The 15835-nt window shown below is 35.3% G+C and overlaps 1 pseudogene; it reads left to right on the top strand.

Moving 5' to 3' along the window:
- Positions 1-15835, top strand: part of LOC149553357 (protochlorophyllide reductase, chloroplastic-like) — a 97090-nt pseudogene that overhangs the window by 72086 nt on the left and 9169 nt on the right.

Genomic DNA, 15835 nt, shown 5'->3' with positions numbered 1-15835 from the left:
TGAAAAAACTTGAAGGAGAGCACACAAGAAAAATCAATCATTTTTTGTATGTTTGTAGAAAAAAACATCTTAGACTAGTTTAGAGACTCCAAATCTTTGGGTTGGATCACCAAGGAAAAACTAAGCCTTAGGCTTGGTAGAATGAAAAGCTCTAAATAGCGTATGCATGCTATAGGGCATGTGCACTACTTAAATCATTTTTAAATTTGGGTCTTAATAGCATGTACACACTTTAGTGTGCACACACTATTAAGACCTAAATTTCAATAGAGAGGGAAGGAGAGAGGCAGAGAGGGTAGAGAATGAGAGAGATTAGAAGATGGGAAGAGAGTAGGAGGTGGGATAGGGAGAGAGGGAGGGAGGGAGAAATAAAGAGAGAGTAGGGGATTGGGAGAGACAAATAGATAGAAAAATAGAGAGACAGAGAGGATGGGAGTGCGTGTGTGCATGAGAGAGAGAGGATGGGAGTATGTGCGTGTGTGCGAGAGAGAGAGAGAGAGTATGGGATTCTGTGTGTGAATGAGAGAGAGTAGAGGTTGGGAGAGGGGAGAGAGAGAGAGAGTAGGGGATGGGAGCTCGAGAGAGTGAGAGAGAGAGAGAGAGTAGGTGGTGGGAGAGGGAGTGGGTGAGGGAGAGGGGATGGGAGTGTGTGTAAGAGAGAGAGAGATTAGGGGAAGGGAGAGAGAGAGAGAGAGAGAGAGAGAGAGAGAGAGAGAGAGAGAGAGTGAGTGATTAGGGGATGGAAGAGAGAGAGTGAGAGACAGTAGGTGGTGGGAGAGGGAGTGGGAGAGGGAGAGTGAGTGAGAGAGGGAGTAGAAGAGGGAGAGTAAGAGAGAGAGAGTAGGGATGGGAGAGAGAGTGAGAGAGAGAGTAGGTGGTGGGAGAGGAAGTGGGAGAGGGAGAACGAGAGAGAGAAAGAGTAGGTAATGGGAGAGAGAGAGTAGGTGGTAGGAGAGGGAGTGGAAGAGAGAGATATATAGAGAGAGAGTAGGGGATGGGAGAGGAGAGAGAGAGAGAGTAGGTGATGGGAGAGGAGAGAGTGAGAGGGAGAGTAGGGGATGGGAGAGGGGAGAGAGAGAGAGAGAGAGAGCAAGAGATAGAGAGTAGCCTAAGAGAGAGATATTAGGGGATGGGAGAGGTCCAGACAATGAGAGAGAAAGTAGGCAGTGGGAGAGGGAGTGGGAGAGGGAGAGTGAGAGGGAGTGTGAGAGAGAGAAGGGGATGGGATAGGAGAGAGAGTAACTTGAGAGAGAAAGTAGGGGATAGAGTATGAGAGAGAGTAGGTGGTGGGAAAGGGAGTGGGAGAGGGAGAGAGGGAGAGAGAGTGAGAGAGAGAGAGAGTAGCCCCAAAGAGAGAGAGAGAGTAGGGGATGGGAGAGAGAGAGTAGGGGGTGCAAGAATGAGAGAGAGAGAGAGAGAGAGAGTAGTGGATTGGAGAGAGAGTAGGTAGTGGGAGAGGAAGAGCAAGACAGAGAGAGTAGGGGATGGGATAGAGAGAGTGAGAGAGAGAGAGTAGGCAGTGGGAGAGGGAGAGTGAGAGAGAGAGGGGAGGGGATGGGGGAGAGAGAGAGAGAGAGAGAGAGTAGGTGGTGGGAGAGGGAGTGAGAGAGGGAGAGGGAGAGGGAGAGGGAGAGAGAGAGAGAGAGAGAGAGAGAGAGAGAGCAAGAGAGAGAGAGTAGGGGATGGGATAGAGAGAGTGAGAGAGAGAGTAGGCAGTGGGAGAGGGAGAGTGGGAGAGAGAGGGGAGGGGATGGGAGAGAGAGAGAGAGAGTAGGTGGTGGGAGAGGGAGTGAGAGAGGGAGAGGGAGAGGGAGAGGGAGAGGGATAGAGAGAGAGAGAGAGAGAGAGAGAGAGAGAGAGAGAGAGAGATTAGGTAGGGGGAGAGGGAGATAGATAGATAGAGTAGGGGATGAGAGAGAGAGAGTAGGGGGAGGGAGAATGAGAGAGAGAGAGTAGGGGATGGGAGAGAGTGAGAGAGAGAGTAGGCAGTGGGAAAGGGAGAGCAAGAGGGAGGGAGGGAGGCAAGGAGGGAGGGAGATTGACTGACTGGCTAACTGACTAAGGGATGGGAGAGAGAGAGAGAGAGAGAGAGAGAGAGAGAGAGAGAGAGAGAGAGAGTAGGGGATGGGGGAGAGAGAGAGTACTACACTTACATTTAATTTGTTAGTTTCCTCTTTCTTTCATAACATTCAATTCCATAATAACCATTTTTTTCCTGAATTGAATCAAGTAGCATATGATCACCTTCCTCTTTCTAGTTTTGAATTTTGTACTACACTTACATTTAATTTGTTAATTTTTTGTGTTGTCATGCAGTATGGTGTACCCATGATCCTCGGGGTGTGCCTATTTTTTCACCAATCCTTTTGCATATGTGATACCTACAAGTACCTCAATACAATGAGTTTGATTTCCTCACTATATAGAGGTCTACTCTTCAGTGTATTTGTTTTTTCTAGTGAAATCTTGCACCATAATCTTCACACTCTACTAAAAAGTAACTCAACTAAAGATATGTGTTCAAAGGCATCACAAGAACTTAAGAAACCTATTCAAAACATCCATAGAAGATTTTGTGCACATATGTTCGACTAAGGTTCATGTCTATTTCATGCTTATAGTAATGTTTCTAGTCAGATATCCTATAGACCATTTGATACATCTAACTATCATGTTTCTTGTATTGGTCAAGAAATGCAAGTCTATATTATTAATAGTAGCTAGCAAATGATTGTATTTGGTTTAGTAACTACTAATTAGAGAGTAGAGACAATTTGGTTAATTAGTAATACTAATAGTATTTGGTTCTATATATGCCCTTTATCATTCTTGAAGTGGGCATTTCAAAACATGCAATCACAAATTCTTTAGAAGAGGTGAGATGCAAACAAGAAGAGGATAAATAGTGTAATCACATCTAAAACAAGTTAGCTAATTGCATGTTATTTGCAATTGATTAAAGAGGCTAAGTATTGAAATTTTGTGCTTCAAATGGAAATTATGTTTTGCTTGAAAAAATTGGCAAAAATTTATATTATCCATAAAAATGGGAAAAAATAGAAATAGAAGAAATGGGAAAGGAAAAACTAACATGGCATTTTGGTTGCTTTCATGTGATACATCTCAGCATATTTGAAATTTTTTGCCCCCTATTTTTCTCATTTCCTCTCTGGTAGTACAACTCATCCATCATTTCTTCTATACTCATCAAAACAATCTAAAACATCAAATGCATGTCCATACCAGATCATTTCTTTTAGTTATTTGCACACCCACTTTAGTTCTTTTAGGCCATGGAAAATCCTAATAACAACAAATCCATTTAATTATCACTCACACCATTTTAAAACTTGACCAAATTCTTTTAATGGTCAGTCAAACAACCTAATAATTTTTTGTGTCCTCTCTCTTCATCGATCTCTTTCACTACCCTGCTTCTACCCTACTTAAAAGGGAAAAAAAGAAAAAGAAAATAACAAGACAGCAACATGAATAGCCATACCAAAAAAGGGAAAATACTAAGAACAACACCCAAAAAAGACAATGGGCAATATTGATAATAACAAATTCATTTAATTATCAGTCACAACATTTATAAATTTGACCAAATTCTTTTAATTGTCTGTCAAATGGACAGTATTTTGTTTCCTATTTCTTCATCGGTCTCTTTAGCTTGCTCTACCCTTTTTCTTGCCTCTTCATTGCCCTATTTCTTCATCTACGTTTACACTATGGAAGCAAAGGAAAAGTACTAAGAACAACACTCAAAAAAGACTTCCTAAATATTTTGATTAGGAAAAACAAATATATATATATATATATATATATATATATATATATATATATATATATATATATTGAAGGGAAGGACATAAAACTATATTTAGAATCTTTACCTAATATGCTTTACCCTACTCCTATTTTGGTTTCAAAATGTTCAATTTTTAAATTCTTCTTGCCGTTGCTTTTAATTTCAAACTCTACCAATGGCTATTTTGGTTTCAATATGTTAGAGTTTAAATTAAATTATTTTTGTTAGTGCATTTTAGTTTGAGGTTTTTTGAAAACTCTCCCAATGGGGTATCAGGTCTTTTATTTTTTTAGAATATAAAACAACAATAAGAATTAATACTTTGATTAAAATTTAATTTTTTGAGGTTACATCTAATATATTAGTTTTAAGATTTGCATGTATATTAGTTATTTTTATAAATATAGTTTATATTACTATTTTTTAGTTTTCCAAAGTGCACACATGCTATAGTGCACATGCACTTTGGCTTGGGATCCACAAACCTTAGGCTTGTGGAGCCCAAGCTAAAGCATATGTGCTCTATAGCACGTGTGTACTTTGGAAAAATTTTAAAAGACTTTACGTGTCATGTTTTTGGCACCACCACTTGGTGCACATACCCACGTAAAGTTTAGTATAGTTATTATACACAAATATAGGGATCATATTTAGATAAAGGCAGTTAAAGACCAAGCTACTTATGTAGCATATGTTCTTGAATGGAATGTACATGGTTTATGGAGCATTGTACAAGGAATCATTCTACATTGAAATTGTTAGGAGGATGCATGAAATTCTTTCTATTTGACCTCCATAATGCAAGGGGATGGTCCTCATACAACCTTTATCACCCACGTGATTAATCAAGGGTGTTACGAACTTCCAAAGACATCTGCATAAGAAGATTATTAGAAACTATGTGTTACTAATTTTACAATGTTTTGAAGGCAATGTCACCTTGTAAGATCTAGATTTAACATTTTGGTGACACTATTATGTGCCTCTTTTTGACACCTATCAGAGTCTTATCAAGATTCCCAAACAATGTCAAGATTCAATTATCCATTCGAGTTGCTAAATCCTTAATAAAATAGTCATCTTCCCTAAAAATGATTGCTAGTTGATTTGGTTTTTTGCTTTACCCTTCAGGGTTATCCCTAGTGGACTTGTTTCATTGGCAACATGGTCAACCATCTTTAGGTTCTTGTGCCTCTTTGAACATCCAACCTTACTAGTAGCCTATTTCAAAACATTGATGTCCCACCTCTCTACTCCTTATGAAACTATTTATCATGTTGAAATGGGAAGTGACATTTAAATTACCTTTGATGACAATTGACAAGTGGATGATTTTTCTCTCAATTTAGGTCAGCTTCTTTAGTTTTCCTTATGCCTGAATCAACTTTTAGGTATTCTTTCTACTAGAGATAGATAGTTGGGCTTAAGCTCCAATTTCTAATAGTAAGTTAGCGATTTATCCTCTTATAGGAACTCCCTCTAATAAGCTAATTTCCATTAGCTTGATTTGTAGGATTTTATTAGTTTTTGAAGAGGGAAAGTTGGTTTTTGGGGGAGTTTGAACTGTAGTCTTCCTATAATCCTTCAAAATCATTGTAGAGAAATGATTGAGAAAATGCAAGACCTAGCTTTATCTTTAACCCTCAAATACTCAGCTAAGAAAACTAGCAGAAACAAAAATTGCATACACTGTTTGTATGTTCACAATCACCAATCTCATACTCAAGTTAAAGAAACACAACAAAAAGAAAGAGTACTTCCAAACTAGAAGCCCGAAATATGTAATTGCATCTTTGCAAGCTTTGTTCAATATTTTTTATGTTATGATTATACAGTTTGCTTCACAATATTTAATTAGAAGAGTTCATTATAAGCATTTAGATATCTAGTTTTTGGTGACTATGGTTTTTAAAATTCTTTTGTTGACTTCATATTTTTAAAAATGTTTCTTTTTTAGGTGAAACAACACAAATGGTTAGATGTTGTTGGTAGCCTTAAACATGAAATTTGTGGTTATCCAATATGTCTAGACTTGTGGGAAGTAAGTTAAATGAGCTATACAATATTTTTTATGTTAATCACCTCCCTTGAGCATTGCACATTTAAGTATATTGTAAATCAATGCAATATAATTTTCAAGTTATTTTTCATTTCAGGCTTTAGGCCTTGCATATCAATGATGTGGAATGCTTATTATAGTTGTTAAGGTTAGCTATTTTCTATCATTTTGTTTAATGTGTGAAAATACTTAATAGACAGATCAATTAATACTACATTATTCTACAAGAATATGCACAGGCTATTGCACTTGAGGGAAATTCACACATTTTCTCTTTGATTGAGAGTGGCAATATATTCTCATCACTTGGTTCTTATCAGAAAATTATTTGAAAACTTTAGGATAGGCCTCTAAAAATGATTAAGGTATCATTTCTACCTATTTCGTGCACTGGTTAATTTCCCATAAACTCTCCCTAAATAAGTTTCTTCACAAAGGTCTCACTTCTTAGTAGCTCTAGTTAGAGGGTTTTCATACAAGGAAGAACAATTCCCAAGATAGATAGCATTTTCATGCACCTTGATCTAATTCTAGTTACTAATGTCAAGCAATTAATATTGAAGGCTTCTAGATGATTAAATCTCAGTCTTAGATAGTTTTCTGATCACATTATAATCTTCCTATGAATTAGTATTTTCAAAGGTCCTTCTAGAAATCTTGACAATGGACCATTTATCCTCTCACTATCATACATTGTCTCAACATAAAAAATTACTTAAACTTCATTATCAAAAGTGAAACAAGATCTATTACTGGAAAATAGATTTATTGCTGTCAACTATTAATTCAAGAAAATTAAGCCCTTTGGAATTCAATTAGAAGAAATATTCTTTACTTGGGCCATTACAAACTTCAAAAAAAGAACATATTTATCCTTTACAACCTATTGAGTTGAAAAAACATTTGTCAACTTCACTTGGGACATAACATTTCTTATCAATTAGTTTTTTCCTCATTTAGGATAATCATGCCTCTATGGTGAAACACTAAACAAAAGGAATTCAAAATCTTTCCTTTATGTACTCTATAAGACTCCTATATCCATTAGAAATAGTGTCAATTTATTTACATTCTTAAATATCCATATTTCAATAGACAAAACATTACACTTTCTTACTATTATCAATAGTGATCAGCAAATGAACATTCCTTGTGAAACATTAAAATTTGTGTATTTCATACAAACATCAAGTTGAAATAGGTTACTTGATATGGTGTACCATTTTTTACATCTAAAGTAGAAAAATGATAAGAAAATTTACTAATCATATGTATTTCCTTGATCAACCTTTTTAACATGACAGTCTTGTCAAGACAGTGACAAAATGGCTTTAAAATTATTTCAAAACACACTCCAAATGATATGTAAGGCTTGTTAAGAGAAATTATAGACTTCTTTTAATTGTGTTGGATAACTTTTAATAGGACAAAAATGTGCAAACCCTTTAAAGAGACTAATTAATACAATGACTTTCATAAACCAATCGGACTTTTATTATAAATTATAACAAACAATCATGAGTAACTTTTGAAAAGGTTCACATTAATCTAATCACTCTGGTCAGTTTGTAAATGGTGTAGTTATAGACATATTCCCCTATTTATTAGTAGTTATAATCATGAACTCTTGATTGAACTAAAATATCATAATGCCAAACTCACACAAGACTATCCACTAGAATTGGATTTCATATTTGAACAAATGTAAGTAATTGCTGGGACTAGAACTTATGATTGTACTAGTTTATATTGTTTTCTTATATATTTGATCTGTATTGTGTATGAATAGGTCAGAAACATTGAGAATTCTTCAAATGACTATTTCAAAACTTCTTTATTCAATACTTTTTGAAGTCTAATACACATAGGTACAATATATCTTTATCGACAATATACAAAAAAAAAAAATTTATGAATATGTTCTCTTAGCCATTACATGTCAAACAGATTGGTGATATACTAAAATGTCATAGAATTTTTGAAGGATGAAATTTTTAGTTATTCTGGATAATATGTAATAACAAAGTTGTCTCAAGGGAAGATAATATACACAAACTTTTTATCGGATGTCTTTTTTGGCAAGCATTCAAGTAGGTTTTGATAACAACATACACCTTACTAGGTCAATACCTTGTTTTATCAAGCACACCAATATGACTTTGTTGAAACATGTTGATAGATTTTTCACATGGATGATTTGGAATACAAAAAAAATAAGATGCAGATATATCATTGAGTATGCTGAGACCTTTGGCTACTTAGCATGTTTGCATGTTATGAAGTTATATGTCTATCATGAAAAATATATTTAATAGTGACACAGGTGTAAAACACTATATGTAATCATGATACATGTTTAAAGAAGTAATTTCAATAGTGACACATATCACAATAGAATAATAATTTCTTATAACATAAAAGAGTTGGTTATAAACAAAATCTGAAGAAGAGAAAAGTAGTTTTATAGGGTTTATAAGAACATAATTTAATCACCAAACTGGATATCTATGCCCTCAAATCCACTTTCTCTAGACCTCTTTTCTCTATCCATAGTAGAAATATCCCATGAGACTAGGGGTGAACTTGTTCCCCCAATAATCATTCTTGAGTAAAGTATCAAACAAGTACATTGCAAGATCTTATAATATAAACCTCAATTACTAGGTTCTACTATTTAGGCTCAGGTCCTGGTACTAATATAATTTTGGTACTGGTTCATATGGGGTACTTAATGAGTTCTTTGTGGGTCCTTCTATAAAAGACCCACAAATATTTTGGGCACCCATGAAATACCAGAGGGTGGTAGGTTAGTCTATGCATGTATTTTTAATTTGTTCCTCAACATGCTCTTGTATCAATTTTAGATAGTGTCTTGCAAAAGTTTGGTAATATTATTCAAGTCAAATTTGGTCTATGTAATGCATTTAGTTTATGACAGTAGTCAACAACATTCTACTTCAATTCGTTTGAAGGTTAGGGATTGATTTTTTAATTTGTAGATCTAATAAAATTATTGTTGAAAAATTTGTAAAAGCTAGCCCATAGTTATGTTTATTGATCATGTTTGGATTGATGTCAATTTGTAATCCATCTAAGCTAAAACTATATCAGTAATACAATTATTTATTTATAATTTTATTGGCCATTATGGATTTATGAGTATCACTCTTCTTTTTTTATATGTAACTTTGATGATTGAACATATATACATACATATACAGACAAACCTGAATCTACAAGGGGGGGGAATTGTTATACCCATGTACCCAAACCCCATATACATACCAGAGCTAGAATTTTAATCAACAACTAAGATATAAACTACTATAAGAAGAAATTGTGCTAGGAAAGTTTCATTGAAGATCAACCTTTCTTAGATGGTGGTATTGAGTCAAGTTGAATTTGAAAATAGAAGTATGTTTATTGTTGACTCTAATGTACCCCTTCCGAGATCACTTATGAATTGGACTAATTAGTATCCTTAATCTAATGACTTTAACAATAGAAGAATTAATTAATGTAAATGTTTCATACTAATGAATAGTATTATGTAGAGGTATTATTGTTTTGAAATGTTGAATATTCCTCTATATACACCTCAGTGGATCATAATTTCTAATGTGTTTAATTTTTTTTCTCTTACCAAATTAGGCATCTCAATAATGGTTATGATGTTGAAATATTTAATGCTTCTAGTCATTTTCCCTTAGAACCAAATGCCCACCTGTAACTCTAACACCTTGTAGAATGGTCAGAAACATTAATGCATGGTAGGTGAGTTCAAATTCAAAATGAGAGGGAAAACATTTTTGGCAAGAGAAAAAAGGAATGAATCTTATTCATTTGATTAGTTGCAAAAGAGCAGAGAGAAGGATTGAATCAATTACAAAGCAGAGAAGGAAATTGATTAGCAAATCAAGTTTGAGTTCAAAAGATAGAAGGAAGTTCTAGTTTCATGTTTGCAGTTGCACATGTTGGATCCTTTTGGTTATTCTATAAGTTTGTATTGATTTAACCTATGAAGCAATGATTGCCCCAAACTTTCTTGCATGCAGCCATTAGAGTTGTAAGTTTAAAGTTTAAAGTTTTATTAGTTTCAAGATTTTAGGGATTTCTGGTTGAAGCCAAATGCTCCCAAACTTTTTAATAATTTTTATCTTATTTGAATAGAAAGTAAACAAGTATACTAAAGTGTGTTTTTCCCTACTTCTATTCATCATTGCATAGTTTTTTCATTTGAGAAGTTCATAATTAAAATATTCATCTTTTAGCTCTCTATATTTTAATGGAAGTATGTTATATTTTCCACTTAGTCTAGTAGTTAACTAGGTTTTATCTCTGCTAGCTCTATCGAGCTCACTCGGCATCCTCCACCATCGAGCATCACCTTGCAGTGGTGACAGAGCTTGCTCAGTATCCCTTGCTATCGAGATCACTTGACATACACTATTTTTGAGTTGCTTGTTTGAGCCAAGTTACTAAGCTTCTTCTTGTGTTGAGTTCACTAGGCACCCACTATCTATCACTCAGCATCCATTGGTGCTAAGGAAAACTATCACTCGACACCTTCTTGTGCCACGAAATTTTTTTAAGGTTGTGATTTATTTTTCATATGGTATCAGAGCTTTGAGGTCCCCCATCCATATTGAGTTAGGGCATTCATTTTTGCTAGGATATTTGACATGGTAGGAGATACAAGAAAGATATGGCAGTAGCCACCATCCTTCAATGGACAAAATTATGACATTTGGACAAAGAAGATGGAAACCAAAATGGTAGCTAATGATTTGTGGGAGTTTTTGGTTAATGGGTTCAATGATGTGACAGACCCAACATAGTATGCTTCCCTCAACAAAAATCAAAAGACTCACTTGAAAGAGGCAAGGAGAAAGGATGCTAAGGCATTAAGTTTGATTGAAGCAGTGATGATAGAGATAGTCTTTCCCAAGATTGCAATAGTAAATTATGCAAAGGAAGCATGGGATATTCTTGAGATAAACTTGAGGGTGACTAATAATGTCAGAGTAGTGAAGCTACAAATGACTAGAAGAGAGTTTGAGAACCTTCAAATGAGGGATAATGAACCTATTGTAGAGTTTAATTCATGAATCTTCACATTGATAAACTAGCTCAAATCAAATGGAGAAGATTATGATGAGTAGAGAATAGTAGAGAAGATATTGAGGATTTTACTAGAGAAATTTGACAACCTTGTGATGACCATAGAGGAAGCAAAGGACCTCACCATATTGGCCATGGATGAGTTGATGGGAACTCTTCAAACCCATAAGCACCAACTAAATAGGTCAGCAACAACTTCCTAAGAGTATTCTTTCAAAGCTCAAGAGAATTCAAGAGGTAGGGGGAGAGGAAGAAATGGCTCCAGTAGAGGCTCAAGAAGTAGATATCATGGAAGTAATGATCAAAGGAATGCTGGTACAGAAAGCTTAGGAAGAGTAAGAAACCATAAGGGAGCAAGCACCTCTCAAAACAACTCTAGAGGAGGTAAGAAGAATTACAACTCCAACAAGAGCAATGTTGAATGCTACTACTTTCATAAGTATGGGGATTATGCAAGTGAATGCTAGAAAAAACAAGGTGATCAGTCAAAATAGAATGTTAATGTGGCTGATGTGAACATTGGAAATGCAAACAATCCCACAACCTTCATCATGTGTAACATCAATTAAGAAGGCAGCCCTAAGGTATGGTACCTAGACAATAGTTGTAGCAACCACATGAGTGGTAATGAAAGTTTATTTTCTTTCATTGACAAGACTTTTAAGTCTAAAATTAAAATGGGAAATAATGGAACCATTCCCATAGTTGGCAAAGGATCTATCATGATCTACACCAAACAAGGTGAGAGGAAGGAAGTATAGAATGTGTATTTTTTCCCTGATATGAAGCACAATTTGATGAGTGTTGGACAACTCATTTAAAATGGATACAAGGTGCTAATGAAAAATGATAAGTGTGCCATTCATGAGAAGGATGGGAATAATAGATTATTTGTAGTAGTCCAAATGAAAAAGAATCAAATGTTCCCCTTGAGGATAGAGACATGTTTCTCTTCTCAATTTAGTGCTTCACCTCTCAAGTATGCATGTATAGTAGTACATCAACAATCAACTCTTAGGAGTGTGATTGAAGACCCCTCCAAGCTTTGGCATCTTAGGTATGGACATCTTGGCTTTGCTAGTTTAAATTTTTTGTCCAAGAAAAGAATGGTAGATGATTTTCCAAGCATTGTAGATTCATATGACAAGTGTGAGGCTTGCATATTGGGTAAGCAACATAGGCTTCCTTTTAATTCTGGAAATTCTAGAAGGGCTAGAGCACCATTAGAATTGGTGCATTCTAAGTTGGTAGGCCCTATGCCGACTACCTCTATTGGGACAAGTACTTATTTTATGACATCCATAGATGATTTTAGTCATAGGACATGGGTGTATTTTTTGAAGAAAAAATATAAAGCATTTGATAAATTTGTTGAATTTAAAGGCTTGGCTAAAAAAGAATGTGGACACTATGTTAAGGTTCTTCGATCAGAAAGAGGAGGGGAGTATACCTCCAATATGTTGGTAAATTTTTGTAGGAAAAATGGCTTAAGAAAAGAGCTTATAGCCAAATATACTCCATAGAAAAATGGAGTGGCTAAGAGAAAGAATAGGATCATTGTTGAAATGGCTAGAAGCATGATGAAAGCAAAGGGACTTCCAACTAAATATTGGGGAGAAGTTCTAGAAACAACAGTATATTTGATCAACAGGAATCCTACAAAGTTAGTTCATGACAAGATTCCTCTTGAGGTATGGTCAAGGAATAGATGGATACTTGAGCACTTGAGAATGTTCAGATGTGTAGCATACATGTGCCTAAAGAACAAAGGAAAAAGCTAGATGACAAAGGTGTGAAGTGCATCTTCATAAGGTATAGCTCAGAATCAAAATCCTATAGACTATATGATCCAATTGACAAGAAGAACATCATTTCAAGAGATGTGGAGTTTCTTGAAAATCAATCATGGGATGGCTCAGTAGATGAATCCTCAAGAACTTTAAGTAAAGTGCCTACTATTGAAGAGGAAGAAGATGACATTTTTTATTAGTAAGAAGATGAAGTAGCTAACATGGATTGCAGACAAAGGCAAAAGGGGAAAGAACCCTTAACATGCCAAGAAATAGCTCCAAGCACATCAAGATAGCCCTGACCTAGTATGCAAAATAGTAGTAGTAGCAATATTGAAAATTTAGATCTCACTTTGGCCTCCCTATTACAAACAAAGACTAAAAGTATAAGAGAGATATACCAAGAAGAGAGGTATGATGAAGATTATGATGAAAGTGTAAATTTTGCATTATTTTCTCATAGTGTTCCAATTTATTTTGAAGAAGTTGTAAAATGAAGAGAAATGGTGTAATGCCATGATGAGGAAATAGATGCTATTAAAAGGAATGAGACATGGGAGTTAACTACTTTTCCTCCCAAGAAACAAGTAATTGGAGTGAAATGGGTTTACAAGGCCAAGTGGAATGCTAAAGGAAAAATAGATAGGCATAAGGCATGATTAGTGGTCAAGGGATACAAGTAGCAGTATGGTAGAGATTATGATGAGACATATGCCCCAGTTGCAAGAATGAAAACTGTGCATGTTGTCATAGCAATTGCAACCCAACACAAATGGAAGGTCTATCAAATGGATGTAAAGTCCACCTTCTTGAATGGTGAATTGAAGTAAGAAGTTTATGTGGAGCAGCCACTTGGTTATGAAGTTGCAGGTGAAGAACACAAGGTGTATAGATTGAAGAGAGATCTATGTGGGATCATGCAAGCTCCACATGCATGGTACAATAGGATTGAATCATATTTGATGAGCAATGGCTTTAGCAAAAGTGATGGTGAGGCCACACTATACATCAAGGCAACAAGTGATAATATATTGATTATTGTCTTGTATGTAGATGACTTAATCTTCACTAGAAATGATAATTTTCTAATTGGTGAGTTCAAAGAGGCTATGAAAAATGAAATTGAAATGATAGACCTAGGTCTCTTGAAGTATTTTCTAGGCATAGAAGTAAAAAAAATGCATGATGGAATTTTCATCTCTCAAGAAAAATATGCAAGGTAGATCTTGGAGAGATTCAAAGTGAAAAATAGTATGGCAGCCTTAACACCAATGACAGTAGGTCTAGAGTTAAGCAAGGAAGATTGTAGCAAAAGTGTGAATCCAACACTATATAAGAGTATGGTTGGAATTTTGATGTATTTAACTGTAGCTCAGCCAAATATAATGCATGTTGTAAGTTTGATTTCTAGATTTATGGAAACACCAAAGGGTTCCCATTGGCAAGCAGGAAAGAAGATCCTAAGGTATGTGAATGATACCAATGGATTTGGGATTTTGTATACTATAGAAAATGATATCAAGTTGGTTGGTTACATAGATAGTGATTGGGCTAGAAGTTTGGATGATAGGAAGAGCGCTTCCAAATACATGTTCCATATGGGATTGGGTGCAATTTCATGGGCATCCAAGAAGAAACCTATTGTTTCTCAATCTACAGCAGAGGTTGAGTACATAACAACAAATACAGTAGCATGCCAAGATATTTGGTTAAGGAAGATCTTGACAGATTTGAATGAAAGGCAAGAGGATGGAACCACAATCCTTTGTGACAACATCTCCTTGATTGCACTATCTAAGATTCTAGTCTTCCATGGGAGAAGAAAGCATATAGATATTAGATATCACTTCATCAAAGAGTTGGTGGAGAATGGGGATATCAAAATGGAATTTTGTAAGTCTAAGCAGTAGCTAGCAAACATATTTACCAAGCCTTTAGGCTTTGAAACATTTGTACACCTAAGAGAATGTCTTGGAGTAGTTTTTTTGGATTAGGAGTGATCCATGTTTTTTTGGCTTGGGATAAAGGGGGAGTGTTGAAATATTTAATGCTTCTAGACATTTGCCCCTGGAGCCAAATGCCCACCTACCATCCTGATAGCCTGTAGAATGGTCAGAAACATTAATGCACAGTAAGTGAGTTAAAATTCAAAATGAGAGGGAAAAAATTTTTGGCAAGAGACAAAAGGAATGAATCTGATGGATTTGATCAATTGCAAAAGAGAAAAGAGAAGGACTGAATCAGTTGTAGAGTAGGGAAGGAAGTTGATCAACAGATCAAGTTAGAGTTCAGAAGATAGAAGGAAGTTCCAGTTTCGTGTTTGTAGTTGCATGAGTTGGATCCTTTTAGTTATTCTATAAGTTTGTATTGATTTGACATGTGAAGTAGTGATTGCTCTAGGATTTCTTGTATGCAGCCATTAGAGCTATAAGTTTAAAGTTTTATCAGTTTGAAGATTTTAGAGTTTTCTGGTTGAACCTGAATACTCACAAATTTTATAATAGTTTTTATCTTATTTGAATAGAAAGCAAGCAAGCATACTAAAATGTATTGTTTCCTACTTCTATGCATCATTACATAATTTTGGCATTTGAAAAGTTCATAGTTGAAATCTTTATCTTTTAGCTCTCTACATTTTAATGGTAGTCTATTATACTGCCCACTCGGTCTAGTAGTTGATTAGGTTTTATCTTTGATAGTTCTACCAAGCTCACTTGGAATCCTTCACTGTTGAGTATCACCTTACAGTGGTAACTGAGCTCACTCGACATCCCTTGCTACCAAGATCACTTGGCATACACTATTGCTGAGTTGCCTATTTGTGATGAGTTACTTAGCTTCTTCTTGTGCCAAGTTCACTCGACACCCATTGCCTATCACTCAACATCCATTAGTGTTGAGAAAAACTATCACTTGGCACCTTCTTATGCCAAGAAAAATTTTTAGGGTTGTGATTTAATTTTCACATATAACAATGAGAGGAGGCATAGTCACTAGTCACATCCATGCTCAAGGAGTTCAAGGGATCACTCTAGGTCTTGTTCATGGTCAAAT

Source organism: Cupressus sempervirens, chromosome 6 (assembly GCF_028749045.1).
Source record: "Cupressus sempervirens isolate cs-2001-9-10 chromosome 6, ASM2874904v1, whole genome shotgun sequence".
In the NCBI taxonomy this organism is placed as follows: domain Eukaryota; kingdom Viridiplantae; phylum Streptophyta; class Pinopsida; order Cupressales; family Cupressaceae; genus Cupressus; species Cupressus sempervirens.
The sequence above is the reverse complement of the archived record's forward strand: the minus strand, read 5'-3'. Positions and strand labels throughout refer to the sequence as shown.